The 13547-nt window shown below is 52.4% G+C and overlaps 1 protein-coding gene across 1 annotated transcript in view; it reads right to left on the reverse strand.

The window, feature by feature from the left end:
• PLXNA4 (plexin A4) overlaps positions 1-13547 on the reverse strand; it is a 660133-nt gene that overhangs the window by 529197 nt on the left and 117389 nt on the right. The window lies entirely within an intron of this gene.

A 13547-nucleotide genomic window follows, 5' to 3' on the forward strand; every position in this document is an offset into this window, starting at 1 on the left:
AGCAGGGTAGGTCCTATGAGGAAAGGTTGCGGGACCTGAACCTGTTCAGCCTTCAAAAGAGAAGGCTGAGGGGGGATCTTGTGGCCTGTTATAAACTGGTTAGGGGGGATCAGCAGGCGCTGGGGGAGTCCCTGTTCCCCCGAGCGCCGCAAGGAGTGACCAGGAACAATGGTCGCAAGCTGGCGGAGGGAAGGTTTAAGTTGGACATCAGGAGGCGCTACTTCACAGTCAGGGAGGCTAGGGTCTGGAACCAGCTTCCATGTGAGGTGGTGCAGGCTCCCACCCTGGGGGTTTTTAAGGGGAGGTTGGATGACCACCTTATTGGGGTCATTTGACCCCAGTGCTCTTCCTGCCATGGCAAGGGGTCAGACTAGATGATCTGCTCAGGTCCCTTCCGACCCTAGAAACTATGAAACTATGCATCCCGTCCAGCCCCATGGACTTGTCCATGTCCAGCTGTTCTAAATAGTCCCTAACCTGTTCCTTCACCATTGTTGTCTGCTCTCCTCCTCCCCAAACTGCACTGCCTGGTGCAGTAGTCTGGAAGCTGATCTTGCCTGTGAAGATTAAGGTGAAAAAGGCATTGAGCACTTCAGCCTTTTCTACATCCTCTGTCACTAGGTTGCATCCCCCATTCAGTAAGGAACCCACACTTTCCATGACCTTCTTCTTGTTGCTGACAAACTTGTAGAAACCCTTCTTGTTACCCTTTATGTCCCTTGCTAGCTGCAACTCCAATTGCGCTCTGGTCTTCCTGACTTCATCCCTGCATGCCTGAGCAATACTCTCATAGTCCTCCCTAATTGTTTGCCCAAGTTTCCACTTCTTATATGCTTCCTTTTTGTGATTTAGTTTACTGAAGAGATCCCTGCTAAGCCAAGCTGATCTCCTGCCATACTTGCTAGTCTTCCTGTGCATCGGGATGATCTGTTTCTGCACCCTCAGTAAGGTTTATTTTTAAAATGCAACCAGCTCTCATGGACTCCTCTGCCCCACAGTCTGGCTTCCCAGGGGATCCTGCCCCATGAGTTCCCCCGAGCGAGTCAAAGTCAGCTTTTCAGCTATGCAGAAGGGAATTCACCTGTGCAAAAGGGATTAGGCTCCTTGCCGCGCACTGTGGATGCAGGCTCCTGACAGCCTGAACTGCAGCACTCTTTGCCTTCACAAATCAATTCAGCCCTCTTGCTCTCCCTGTCAGAAAGAACGTCAGGCTTTTCCAGGGAATGCAACAGTCCTCTTGCTCAACTGAATTATTATACAGATCCCCCTTCCCCAACACAATCTCCCAGCTAGGCTTAGCCCCTGACTAAGTGAGGGTCCCTTCCCCCCCTCCAGAGAGTGGGCAGGCAGAAACTTCCACCTGGCGCAAAGCTGGGAGCTCTGGTTTCGTGTTTTGCAAAGTGTTCACCCTGGCATTCGCTGGGGCTAAACCCAGACAGGTGCCTGAGCACCACAGGGCCCATTCATTTAGGGTGCCTTGCACTGCTTACTGAGCTCCCCACAACTGATCAGCTTTTGTCCCCAAGAGCTTTGCCATCTGGCCAAACATTGCTGTGCGGTACAGGGAAGGGCTAGGGGCCAGGGTAAGGGGGTAAGTACCAAGTTGCTATTATGGGAAAGTTGAACTGAAAGGGCAGTACAGCCTAACATCTCCCCAGGACCACAGACCTCCTACATACCTGGAGACTGATGCCCCTGCCCTGGGAAACGAGGACCCCAACCAGACAGCACAAACGCTGTTCATGCCAACTGCAGCACACACTTTAGCTGGCTCACTACAGCAATGGGAATAGAGATGCTGCCAGGTTCTATGGCGCAAGGAGCCAATTTTCCCTCTCGTCCTTCAAGAGCCCACCCAGAGCAAGCTGAGGCATACTGCAGGGAGCAGGGTGGGGAGCCAACATGGCCCCATCCTCTGAATAGCTCGAGGGCTTCAGCTTCCTGTGATCTGCTGTTTCAGAGTAAAAGAACCTTTTGTACTGTCCAGAGAGATCAGAAAAATCAATAGCCCACAATACTTAGCATGGATCTAGAGACCTCGGCTTCCTTGCAAAGCAGAACTGAATCCCCAGCCACCCCCACAGCCAGAAAGTATGGGTTTCCTAATGCTGCGCCCGACCTCCCAGACCACATCCCACCTACGGTCCTGCCGTGTCTGCGCGCTCTGGATGCCTATAACCAGCTGGAAACAGGGCAAGTGAGAGTCACTGTTTAGGTCGGCAGTGGCCAACCTGAGACATGAGGCAGCCTCTGCATGTAACATGTGGCAGACCAGGGAGGAGACAGGTATACAGTGGCAGATAGAGCAGGGAGCAGAAAGCAGAGCTGCAAACCAGGCAGGGGAACATAGGGCAGGAAACAGAAAGGAGAGCAACAATGGACAGGGAGCACAGGGAAGGGAGCTGAAAGCAGAGCAGCAGATCAAGCAGTGGAAAGGAAAGGGAGTGGCACTTGGGGAGGGTGTAGATCTGGTTTGTGGTATGCTTGGCCCCCCTGGGTTAAGATACCTTCCCCTGGCAGTGTCTAAGGACAGGTTCCCCCTGCCTCTCAGGAGAGCTGGAGGGCTTAGGGATGCCTGTGCAGAGCTCGAAAGGCTGGAGAAGTGGCACTGATTGGCATCCACCAAGGAGTACTTGGCACTCAGGCAGGGCAAAGCATTTTTCAGCACATATTGCCCCTTAGCTGCTGCCCATCCTAGTTATTACCTCCAAACAATCCCTCTCCTTCCTTGGCATGAAGGCCTTATGGGCAGCCTCTAGTACAAACCCCAGGTACCATGCAACAAGGCCAGGCCTGGCAACAGAGCAGTGCAGCCTGCCTGGGACACAGCGTATAGTGCCTTGCATGGCTCGGTGCAGAGATGGTGCACTGATCTGCCTCCACCCCTGGCTGCTCACCAATTCCTAAAATCACCCGTGGCCACAGGACTTGGCAGAGCTGTTTAGAAGCATCCAAGTCAATCCCCTCCAGCCGCTAATCTCACCGCTCATAGCCAGCCCAGATGGCCCTTGTTGAGCTGGTACTGAAAAGCCCTGCTAAGGAGTCACCCTACTTATGTTCCTTCTTTGTGGATCCTCCAACTCCAGAGAAGGTGACAAACTCCTGCAGGAGCTCAGGGCCATCATATGCCACCACCGCCCTCTGCAAATGTCAGGCGGAGTCCTCTAGCCCTGCCTTCTCAAACACCAGCACACGACATGTATGCTTGAAACAACTCCTTTCCTAGGAAAGAAGGTGCTCTGTGGTGGGACGTCTCCCCGCAGAGACGGGACGAGAGAACAAGCACGTGACAGATCTTAACCACGAAAGTGTCCCAAGCATCAGCTAAGGAATAAACAGTGGGATCTCCTTCATTGGAGGTCGGGCTATCTGGGAATGATTGGGAACTGGATTTCTTTGAGCGGCGGGGGAATCTCAGATGCTGGAAATGGGTAAGAGCAGGTTAGACAAACACTTGGTTGAAGGGGTTTAGAAAGGGATGGTCCTGCCCTAAGCAGGGGTCTAGACCCAATGCCAACCTTGCAAACACTTCTTAATGCATTACGAGAAAGTGCTCAGACACTGGACTGACACATACTGTTCAAGAGCCTCCATGGAATAAAATGCAATAGAAACATCCCAGTTCCTTGCTGTGGTGTCTTTCTGGAAGGTGCAAAAAATGGAGAACTTAGGACAAAGCATTGCAAGGCGAGACACCACCAGCAATGGTGGCAGCCTGGGGCTAGCGTGGAATTGCTCTGTGCATGAATCATTGAGGAGAGCTGCCTCGAAGGAATCCAAACTGCAATTACCGTATTAGCATCACTTAACGCAACCTGTGTAGGGCTCCTTGGCCCACGCTTGGCCTGTCACTTCACATTCCCGGTCAGGAGCTTCTGCTCAATGCTCCCTTTTAATTGAGATTATTTCTAGTGCCTCTCCATGCAAAGAGCAGCTACTGGTCCATTAACTGTGATCAGCATAAGCACTGCTGGCAGAGGAACGCGAGGCTCGTGATGCCACATCGGACCAAGTATCCTTCCAGACTGGTATCTTGCTTCTGGCAGTCGCCTCGGGCTTATGCTTCAGGAAAAAACAAACACTAAATCAAGCAAAACATAATGCACTTGGCTGATTGCTCAGCGCTGCTTCTGGGTTGATGAGGGGAGGGGATTTCTGCCGGAGCTGCGAAGGGATCGGCTGAGACCTGGCAGTGGTGTTGGAGGATGGCACCGGCAGGGAGGACTCCTGGGCTCTTCTCCGGCATGACTGTGTTTTCTGAGCCTTAGGGTCCCTGTGACTCTATCCATCCTTCTGCTAAATGGGACTAATGTTTCCCCAACTTCACAGATTTCATAGATTTCTAGGGTCGGACCTTGTCGATCATCGCGTCCGACCCCCTGCTCCAGGCAGGAAAGAGCGCTGGAGTTAAATAACCCCAGCTAGGTGCCTGTCTAATCTCGTCTTGAACACCTCAGCTTCTGAGAAGGAAAGGGGGTTGTGAATCAATTAAATTAAATTAAATTAAACATTGTTCATGAACTGAAAGAAATGAGGGCTGTGGGGCTTTTTGCTTGCCTTCAATGAGAGGTGCCAGAGAAAAGGTATGGCTTTGTCCTAGCGACTGGCGGAAGGCCAGGCTGGCATTTCACGCCCTGGTGATCTTGGTTCAGTTTCTGGATCTGGTGTGATGCCCGCCGCCACCCTGCGCATCTCTGCCTCAGTTTCCCATCTCGAATGGCTCCACTGGAGGTATTGCTTTCACTAGGTTGGTACAGGAACCGAGCAGGATGTGGCCCTGATTACAGCCGGAGTCTTTAGGCACCAGGGTCCTGCTGGCTGCTTCCACATGACCGGGGCATGAATTTAGGGAGGTACAGAAACACTGTTTAAATAAGAAGAGTGGGGGAGCTTTCTTCCCTGACTGGGGTTGATGTGATAGTACTGACTGGATGTGGAAAATGGTGACTTGTTTTCTTGTAGAGCCTTACTTTCGCTGGGCTGAACTGAGACTGGAATCAGATGGAGCAGGTTTCTGCAGCACGCTACCCTAACGTGCTCTACAGCAGAGGCCTTTCCAAGCGCTCTGGACCAAGGGATTTCCCACAGATCATAATGCCCCCAGAGCATCAAACTTGTGAGAGCACGATGAAGGGTGCCTGCAGCCCAGTGAGACCTGTGGACACTTCCCCAGTACCTTACGGACCAGTGGTGGTCCAGGTTTGGGAACCCGTGCTCAAGAGAGGCATTGCTTACAGGCAATCGAAACGAGATTTCAATAATACCACCTCCTGCTTTGCATCCGTGGAGCTCGAAGCCCTTTACAAAGGAGGGCTGAATCCTCGGTCTCATTTTCCCAGGCAGGGAAACTGAGGCACAGAAGAGGGAGTGACCTGCCCAACATCATTAAGCAGAGATGGGGAACAAATCTAGGTCTCCTCTGCAACAGGTGCAGTGGTCTATCCTGTATGCAAGGCTGCCTTTCCACCACGTCATGAAAACCTCACCGACTCAGACCCTAAAGTTAGGGCAGTGACCTCCAAGCAGGCTGAATTAGCAAATAAACCCCTTCTGGAGCATTGCGACTTTTGTTCAGATACACGGTAACAGCCGAGACCAGGGCGAAATTAAATTAGCTGCTACTAAACTCAGAGCAGGTTTGCTCATCCCTACGGTTAATCTGTGAACTCCGATAACTGTGCTAAGTAGAGCTGCCTGAATTTTAAAAGACTCTTAAACAGCTCAAGACAATACCGCTGAATACCCAGGCACAAACTCGCAGAAAAACAAACAAATCATAGTGTTAAAGAAGAAAAATTGAATCTTCCCAGCCAAAAAAGCTGCTTATGGCAAATCAGCGGATGCTTTAAGACCGAGACGTGAAATCTTGTTTAAAGAGCACATTGTTATTCTTGCAGCTAAAGTGCAGGCCAATTTCTTTTTAATATAATAAGATCTTCCTTGGAGGAGATTATATGGCGCTGATAATTATCTGATGACATGTTGAGGTTTAGCAGATGGATTAATTTCTTTTTACATTATGTTGTTAGCGCCACTAGGGGGGTGTGGCTGCATCCTTTTGGGTATTAAGCTAAAGAGCTTGTCACATACTTTACACACAGTGGCAACTGCTGGGGAAAAAATAACTTCTGCTGTTTTTCAGGGAGAAAGTTCTCTGCACGGATGGTACGATGCTAAGCCTGGTCTGCCTGGGGATTTTGGATTAGAGAGGAAGGACGGTCCTATTTTAGCAGACCAGCCAAGGATTCAGGAGACCCGGGTCACTGCCCAGCTGCTCTTCAAGCCTAGCTACTGATTGGAAACAGCAAGACACCATTGAGTGGAAAATCTTCATAGCCTTCCTCATATGTGTACTGCTCAAAACAGGACGACTTTCTGCCCTCTGCCCACGCACGCGCACACAGATCCTTCCCCGGCGCTCACCGCCAAATACCTTGGCTCTCTTAGCCTCTCAGACCCGTTTTCAGCGGTCTGCCGCATAAAGCAAATTGGACATATCTGTGCATCGCACCGTGCACGCCTGGGTTAAAGGTACGGCCCTCTCTCTCCAGCCCCAGCTGCCCGGTGCTGTTGTTATGCACTGGGCATATACAGCGCAAGACCCCAGAGGACGCTGCTCTGAATGCTAAATGAATAAATTGGTTGCTCTCTAACATTTCGCCTGCTCCGTGCTGACCCCAGCTACTGAGAAGTTAGTCCAGGCTCCCCGCCCCCCGGTTGGAGCAGGAGTGAGAGGAGTCCACCTACCCAGAGCTCAATGAGAAGCAGCAGGAAAGCAGGGAGCTGCCCAAAAGAAGAATATCAGTCATTTCCTTTGACCCACAGGGACAGCGAGGTCTATCACAACGGGGAACAGTCTCCTTCCCGCCAGTCACCTTTGGCTAGGCTGGACAAGGCACCCACAGACTGTACTTGATGAAGAGCAAGGCAATACTGCGGGTGCAATCTCTGACTTCTGCAAGCCTTAGTTTCTAAGCACTGACCTCTCTGCTGTGCTCGGCGCCAGTTCAGTGCCCTGAAGATGAAGGGCTGATCCTGGAGCCAGCACAATCCTGCCTAGAGGTGGCCTGTACTGTACAGGGTGCCCTGGGGAATCAGTATCCCCACACACCCTGGCTTCACCCTTAGCCTGCAACCTATGGGGTTCAAACTCAGCTCCTGTGGTCTGTTTAGGCCACCGCAGCAGCATGATGGACCTTGAACAAAATCCCTCTCCGGACTTCTACCTGCTGATTGTGGCTCTTCAGCCTTTGATTAGTCTCTGGGACCCATAATATCTGAAAACAAATCGAGGCATGGGGCATACCGCTGGGTCCAAGTCTGTCTAGAAGGACAGGAGCCTGTGAAGACATGACCTCTGCTATCCCACAACGAACCAGCCATTGCTGCAACCCTGATTGGAGCAGCTCGTGCAGCAGCATCGCTATGTAGCGCAGCGTGTCGCTGGCACTGCCTTCCCTGGGTCATTGTTCGTGGGCATCCTTTCAGGCTGCCCTGGTTAAAGACTTGCATGCTTTTCATCTCTCTGTCTCCAGCCACTAACCAAGCCACCAGCTGTGGCAAGGTGGAAATCTAGCAAGACCGTCAGGCAACAGAGCCAATCATGAGAGCAAAGACAGGCCCGGTGAGGATAAGAGGCTCCACAACCTTGCATATATTGCTCCCCAGTTGTTCTGCCCAAACACTCCTGCTGTACTCAGCAGGGCCCCTTCACCCGCTCCGACTCTGTTTCCTGGGCCTACGGATGCTGGAAAGGTACCGCAAGGCATTTAAGCATCAGCCTCGAACCAAGTGACACACTCTGAGCTCCCACTCTTCAGGTGAGAAATCGTTCTCATTTTTGCAGGAGCGGCAGGTTCAGCAAAGGTTGCTGTAGCACCACGATGGAAAAGCCAGAATTTAACTAACTTTCACATTGCTGCCTCTCTCCCCACACTTGCATTAGGCTTCCCAAGGAGGAGGCCGGGGGGGCCCAGACAGCAGAAGCGCTGTATGGTGCAGAGTCCAGGATCACGGTAATCCTGAGACAGTCTAAGGAGGACAAACGGGCTTGTGTTTTAAATGCACACACCCAATACCACATCCCAACCCACCATGTGCGTGTAGCTACAGCAGCACGCAGCCCCACTCATGCACCTAGAAAATCACAAGCAAATACAGCTGCCACCTGAACACATGTGCACATGTGCAAACACGAACCACAGGACGTCTCTCATCCATGCACACACAAATAATACAGATGCAGCACCACACACATATGCACACAGAATAGAGGTGCAGCTACACAATATACATTACAAACACCGCTACCCACGTATTCCACTATGCAGACAAGCCCCGGCAAGCCAAGTCTGTTATACATATAAAATACACCTCTACATAGGAGGACGCACGCCTGGAAAGATGCCCATATGTGTCACGCACACTCCCCCAGCATGTGAGCTTCTTTCATAACAGTCCCGGTTCCTAAGAATTAGATAAGTAACTGCTTGAAGCCAAGTGAAACAAAACAAAGTACACCTTGAACCCATTCACCAGGGGCTTGCCTGGCCATGCAGTCAAACAGGGTGCCTGTCTCGGGAGCGGCCGCACAGAGCTGAACAGCCAGAGGCTGCTCTGAACACAGTCATTTCCTGCAGATCCTCAGCCCGCAAAGAGCACACGCTGCTGTCACCTTAGAGTTTAAATGTGGGGAGGACGGGATCTCAAAGGATCCACTGCAGCAAGCATGCAAGCAGAGCTAGTCCCTGGAGCCAGCTGTCACCAACCTCAGGCGCTCCTCGGTAGCACCCAGCAACTTCTGCAACCTCCTGTCTGGGAATCAGTCTGAACCCAATGCCATGTGCAGAAGCACGTGTCAAGGCCTGGAGGCTGTGTCTAACTTTATCTTGCCCATCTGCCCTGCAGGCTTCACCTCCACCCCTTATCCCTTCATCTCCTCCATGTGCTTGGATGTCTGCTCAGCTCTCCTCCCATTTCAACAGTCCCGTCCTTTGATCCTCATGCTGCCAGCCGAGGACCAAGGGGGCACTCTCCCCATCACTGCTATTCCTGGCCTCTGCCACCCCCAGAACTGCCGAAGTGGCTTGATGCACCCCTCGGCCATGTGCCCCAAGCTTTTCCCAGCCTTTGCTCAGGACATCAGGGCCTCAGGCTCTGAATTTGCTTTGACCTCCTCTCTCCTTTCTTTGCTATCACCAGGGGAAGACTGGAGGCTGAGCCAGTAATACAGCATGTTTAGGTGGGTTTTCTATGTGTTACCAAGGTCTGATCCAATGCACCAATACAGCATTCATTGCTGCCCATGGCAGGGGGTTGGACTTGATGATCTGCTCAGGTCCCGTCTGACCCTACTAACTATGAAACAACAGTTCCCCTCAGCTCCAGGGGCTGTCGAGTGACCCTCAGCTCAGATCTCCATCCTGCGTTTGGCTCGACACCAACTACAGCAGCTTGCCCGTACTCCTAGCAGAGCTGCTTCTGCAGGTCGTAGGGTCCCAGGTGCAATCCTCCAGGCTCTCCACAGTCTGTTGCCCGTGTTCAAGGTGCACACGGGGCTCTTTCACTGGCCACTGCCTCAGAGGCAACCTCCGGTACTCTTCCTATGAGCTACTTCTAACACAGGCCCAGAAACCGCATCAGCTGCCACCCGTGCTCCAGTCTCACATCCATGCCCCACAACAGAGCTTCTGAAATTGGTGTGATGGGTTTCAATATGACCCAAGAAGCAAACAATTGAGCTGCTCCCTGCTCATCCCAAGCCAGGTCTTGCTGAGATGAGGTTCATTCCTAGCAAAGCAGTTGCTCCACATAGGTCTCCCCCCGTCCCACACTGCCTAAAGAGATGCTCGATCTGACCGTGTAGGACTCCAGCTTCCTCTCTGGACTGTCCTTAGGCCCCTATCTTGTCAGCCACCCTGCAATGATATAATCCAGGAGGATAGGAGCTGGGTCCTGGCCAGCCTCAGTTGGCATTCACTGCCTTGGCTGGCGGGGATCAAGGGAGCGAGGGCTGTTGCTGCTTTCCCAAGCGGCCGATTCAGAGCAAACGTAATGCAATAATGGACTATGATCTAGGCACCATCTGCACAAATCACCCTTCACAGCTGCAAGTGCATGGAGTAACCAGTGCCTGCCATCTTGCTGTGGACTCCTCCAAGGTGGCCATGCTCCACCCCAGAAGAGGCTGCAATTTGACCATGTCTTCTTCATCCCATTTCACCTCATCACATTCCAGAGGGAAACCCTGGCCCCCATTAAGTCAATGGCTAAACTCCCACTGACCCTCGTGGAGCCAGAATTTCAGCCCGAGACCTTGAAGAGGAAGAGGACTGAGGGTATCAGCCGATCCCGACCCCATTTACCTCCCCGAGCTCTCTGCCTCTTGCGATCCCGAGTGCCAGCGAAGCTTAATGGACACACTGAGGAGTCCCAATGCACTGCTATGTGCCAACTTTATTCCCAGCTACAGGCAATGCTCCAAATGAGGGTCCATATATCCTTATAATAGCAATGACCAGGGGGTGGACAGAAGGCTGGAGACTTCCTGGGGGCGGTTCTGGGATCCCATGTAAATAATGGTTTGCTTTATTTGACATTCTCTCCAGGTCTGGATGATGGTTCAAGCACAGCCCAGAGGAAAACTATTTGCTGTTTAAGTCTACAAACCTTTTCCATATGAGATCAGCAGGAATCTGCCATCCAAAGGGGAGACGCAAGAGCTTGGCAACCTCCGGAGGTATCAGGTGATGGCGAAGTCCTATTCATCTGGGGGCAATCCCTCACGATCAAGGATGATCACTCCCATGGGTCAAGGAAAGGGTTGGAGAAGAGTCTGTTGATGGCTAACAAGGCCGATTTCATTACAGCTCACCAGGCATTTAGACACACAACGGAGCTCTGCTCTGACACGTGCCAATTAGCACGTGTCGGAGCAGACTCGATTAATCAAGTCTGCTAGGACTGTGCTAGAAAGTGCTAATTAGCGTGCTCCAGCAGCCTCTACATCATGTGCATTCAGCGTCCCTGAGTTTCAAAATGGCAGCAGGGGTGCTTTAACTAAACCTCATCGAACGGACTTTAGTTAAAGCGCCCCGCCACCATTTTAAAGTGTGGGATGCTGAATACACATGATGCTGCAGGCACTTTAATTAGAACAGCTCTGAGGGGGTCTTTCAGAGCCTCTCTAATTAAAGTAGCCCCCCCACACACTCTGGAGCATGCATGTATAGACACCCACTGAGCCTAACTCCAAGTGCAAGGTTCAGGCATACACAGGTTGTCTTTGGCAGCATCCACCCCAGTACTACTCCTGCCTTACGGGTCTCACAGAAAAGGCTCTTGCAGATGACAGGGGTCTGCTTTGCCATGCGGCTCTCTCTGGGGTGGAATATAGCCACTGTATGAAGACAAACAGGAACACCGCACAACATCTGGGAGGGTCTGACCTCTGCAATATGGACCTGGATGCTGATCCAAACCTGAACTTCTCCAAGGCTGGAAGGGGTTGGGAACTGGGGTCCTGTTCCAGCTATACGCAGCGGTGGACTGCTCAGGGCACACACCATGTTTTCTACTGCTGATACAGCACCTGGCACTCTGCCACGCTCAGGCTGGGGGTTTCAAAGGATCCTAATGGAGCGAGGGCATTGGACCACCCCTGAGTTTGAAAAGACCAGCCATGATACACAATATTGAGTAATCCCTCATTGTCCACAAGCTGTGTGCATCGAATGAGAGATGCTCTCCAGGCCCTGCTCGCCGCTACCATGCATGGCAATACCCCAAGAACAACTCAGCCAGTTCAGCATGGTCAGAAAAAGGCCCTGCAGGCAATACCTGATACATCGTGATGCTGAGATCAGTGGCACTGTGGGCCCTTTCACAGAGGATTCTCATAGATGGTCAAGTCTTCACTCCACTAAGAAATGCACTGGGAAAAGTCAAAGCAGCAAATCAACCGCAAGAGAAAGGACAGGCAGCGGTGAAGTCTTGGACCCTCCGAAATCCACACAAATCTCATTGGTGACTGTAGCAGAGCCATTGTCTCACCTCTGGCCTTGAAGGTACCAGGGGCCAGATGAAGGGGGCAGGGGGTCACTTGGAAGAGGGTAAAGTGAGGACCCAAACCACGGCCCTGTCCTGTGACTGGAGCACACAGCAAGTCCCTCTGAGGCCAGGGCAGGATCTTCACGATGGTCCTTCCTACCAGAGCTGTGGGGCAGCCTTATATTAAACACATTTGAGGGGAAAGGAAGTGTTTGAGAGAGGAAACACAAATACCAATAAATATCTGCCTGGGGAACCACACACACACACACACGCACACACGCACACACACACACGCACGCACGCACGCACACACACACACACTAGGGGCTGGATCCAGTGGGAATCGCTTCCTTTGACTTGCCTCTGCCCGGTCCCTCTGCAGTAAGGTCCCTGTTGCTTTAGGGTGTATGCACAAGTGGTGGGGAGGCAAAAGTGAAATGATAACTCTGCCACATAATGTCTCTGATCACCCCCTATTGCCACGCTTGTCCCTCTGGGATGGGGCAGGGGGAAGACAGGCAGGAAGGAAGGACCGTGTGACCGATCCGGCAGGCATCACCAGACAGCACGCAGGCAGCCGAGCTGTTTGGATGTGGTAGAGACAGAGCCTGAATAAATCAATCGGAAAATGAAGAGGAAGCTGGAGGGCAGGGATGGGAGTTTAAAATGCTGCTCAGCAAAGGGACGGGGATTTCAGACAAGCAGGAATTAGCAGGCACGGTGGCAGGGACAGCTTGGGTGACTCGGTGCAAGGGGGAGGCAGGGGCCAAGGCCTGAGCATCTCTGGCTCCCAATCCAGCCTCCTTGCAAGGTCAAGCATCCAAGGAAGGGCGCTCCCTGCTCTAGGAGCCCATGCCTGCTCCCCCCACTCTCATCACCAATACACCCTTTTAGCTCACTTGGCCCTATATATGCCCCCCAGATCCATCTCCCTGGCTACAAACCAGGCCTCTGCACACCCAGTGCTATCTCCTAGCAACAGCACTCCCCACTTCCTTCTCCGTGACCACCCCCATCTCCATCCTCACACCCCCACCCAGACCCCGTTCTTCAGTGACATCCTGCCCTCCTCCCAAGCCCGCATCCCTTGATCTCCCCCAGCCTGTCCCCCTCCTCCACCACCTGGTTAGCAAAGATGCCTCTGCACCACATTGTAAATTATTAACGCACAAACTTGAGCCATTGCCATTAATATTTCATTCACAATTCAGATGCCTGATCACAGCCGCCGGACCGAGAGACGTTCAGGAAATGAAAGGCTGCAAGCCACCCGCCCGATCCTAGCCGAGACCAGTCCTGCATTTGCAAGGCCGCTCTGACTGCAGGGACCCCAAAAAGGGTCATGGGTCCTCTGTGGTGGCTTCACAGAGAAGCTGATGTGTTTCCCCATCGCTGCAGTAGCACAGCCCAAGTGGTGGTTGTGGCGGGCCAGTAGGGGGCACTCCTGCATCGAGCCGCCCACCTCCCTGCACCCAACCACCTTCCAGGCTCTGAAT

This window comes from Gavialis gangeticus, unplaced genomic scaffold, assembly GCF_001723915.1.
Source record: "Gavialis gangeticus isolate Ggan-Ray unplaced genomic scaffold, GavGan_comp1, whole genome shotgun sequence".
In the NCBI taxonomy this organism is placed as follows: Eukaryota; Metazoa; Chordata; order Crocodylia; family Gavialidae; genus Gavialis; species Gavialis gangeticus.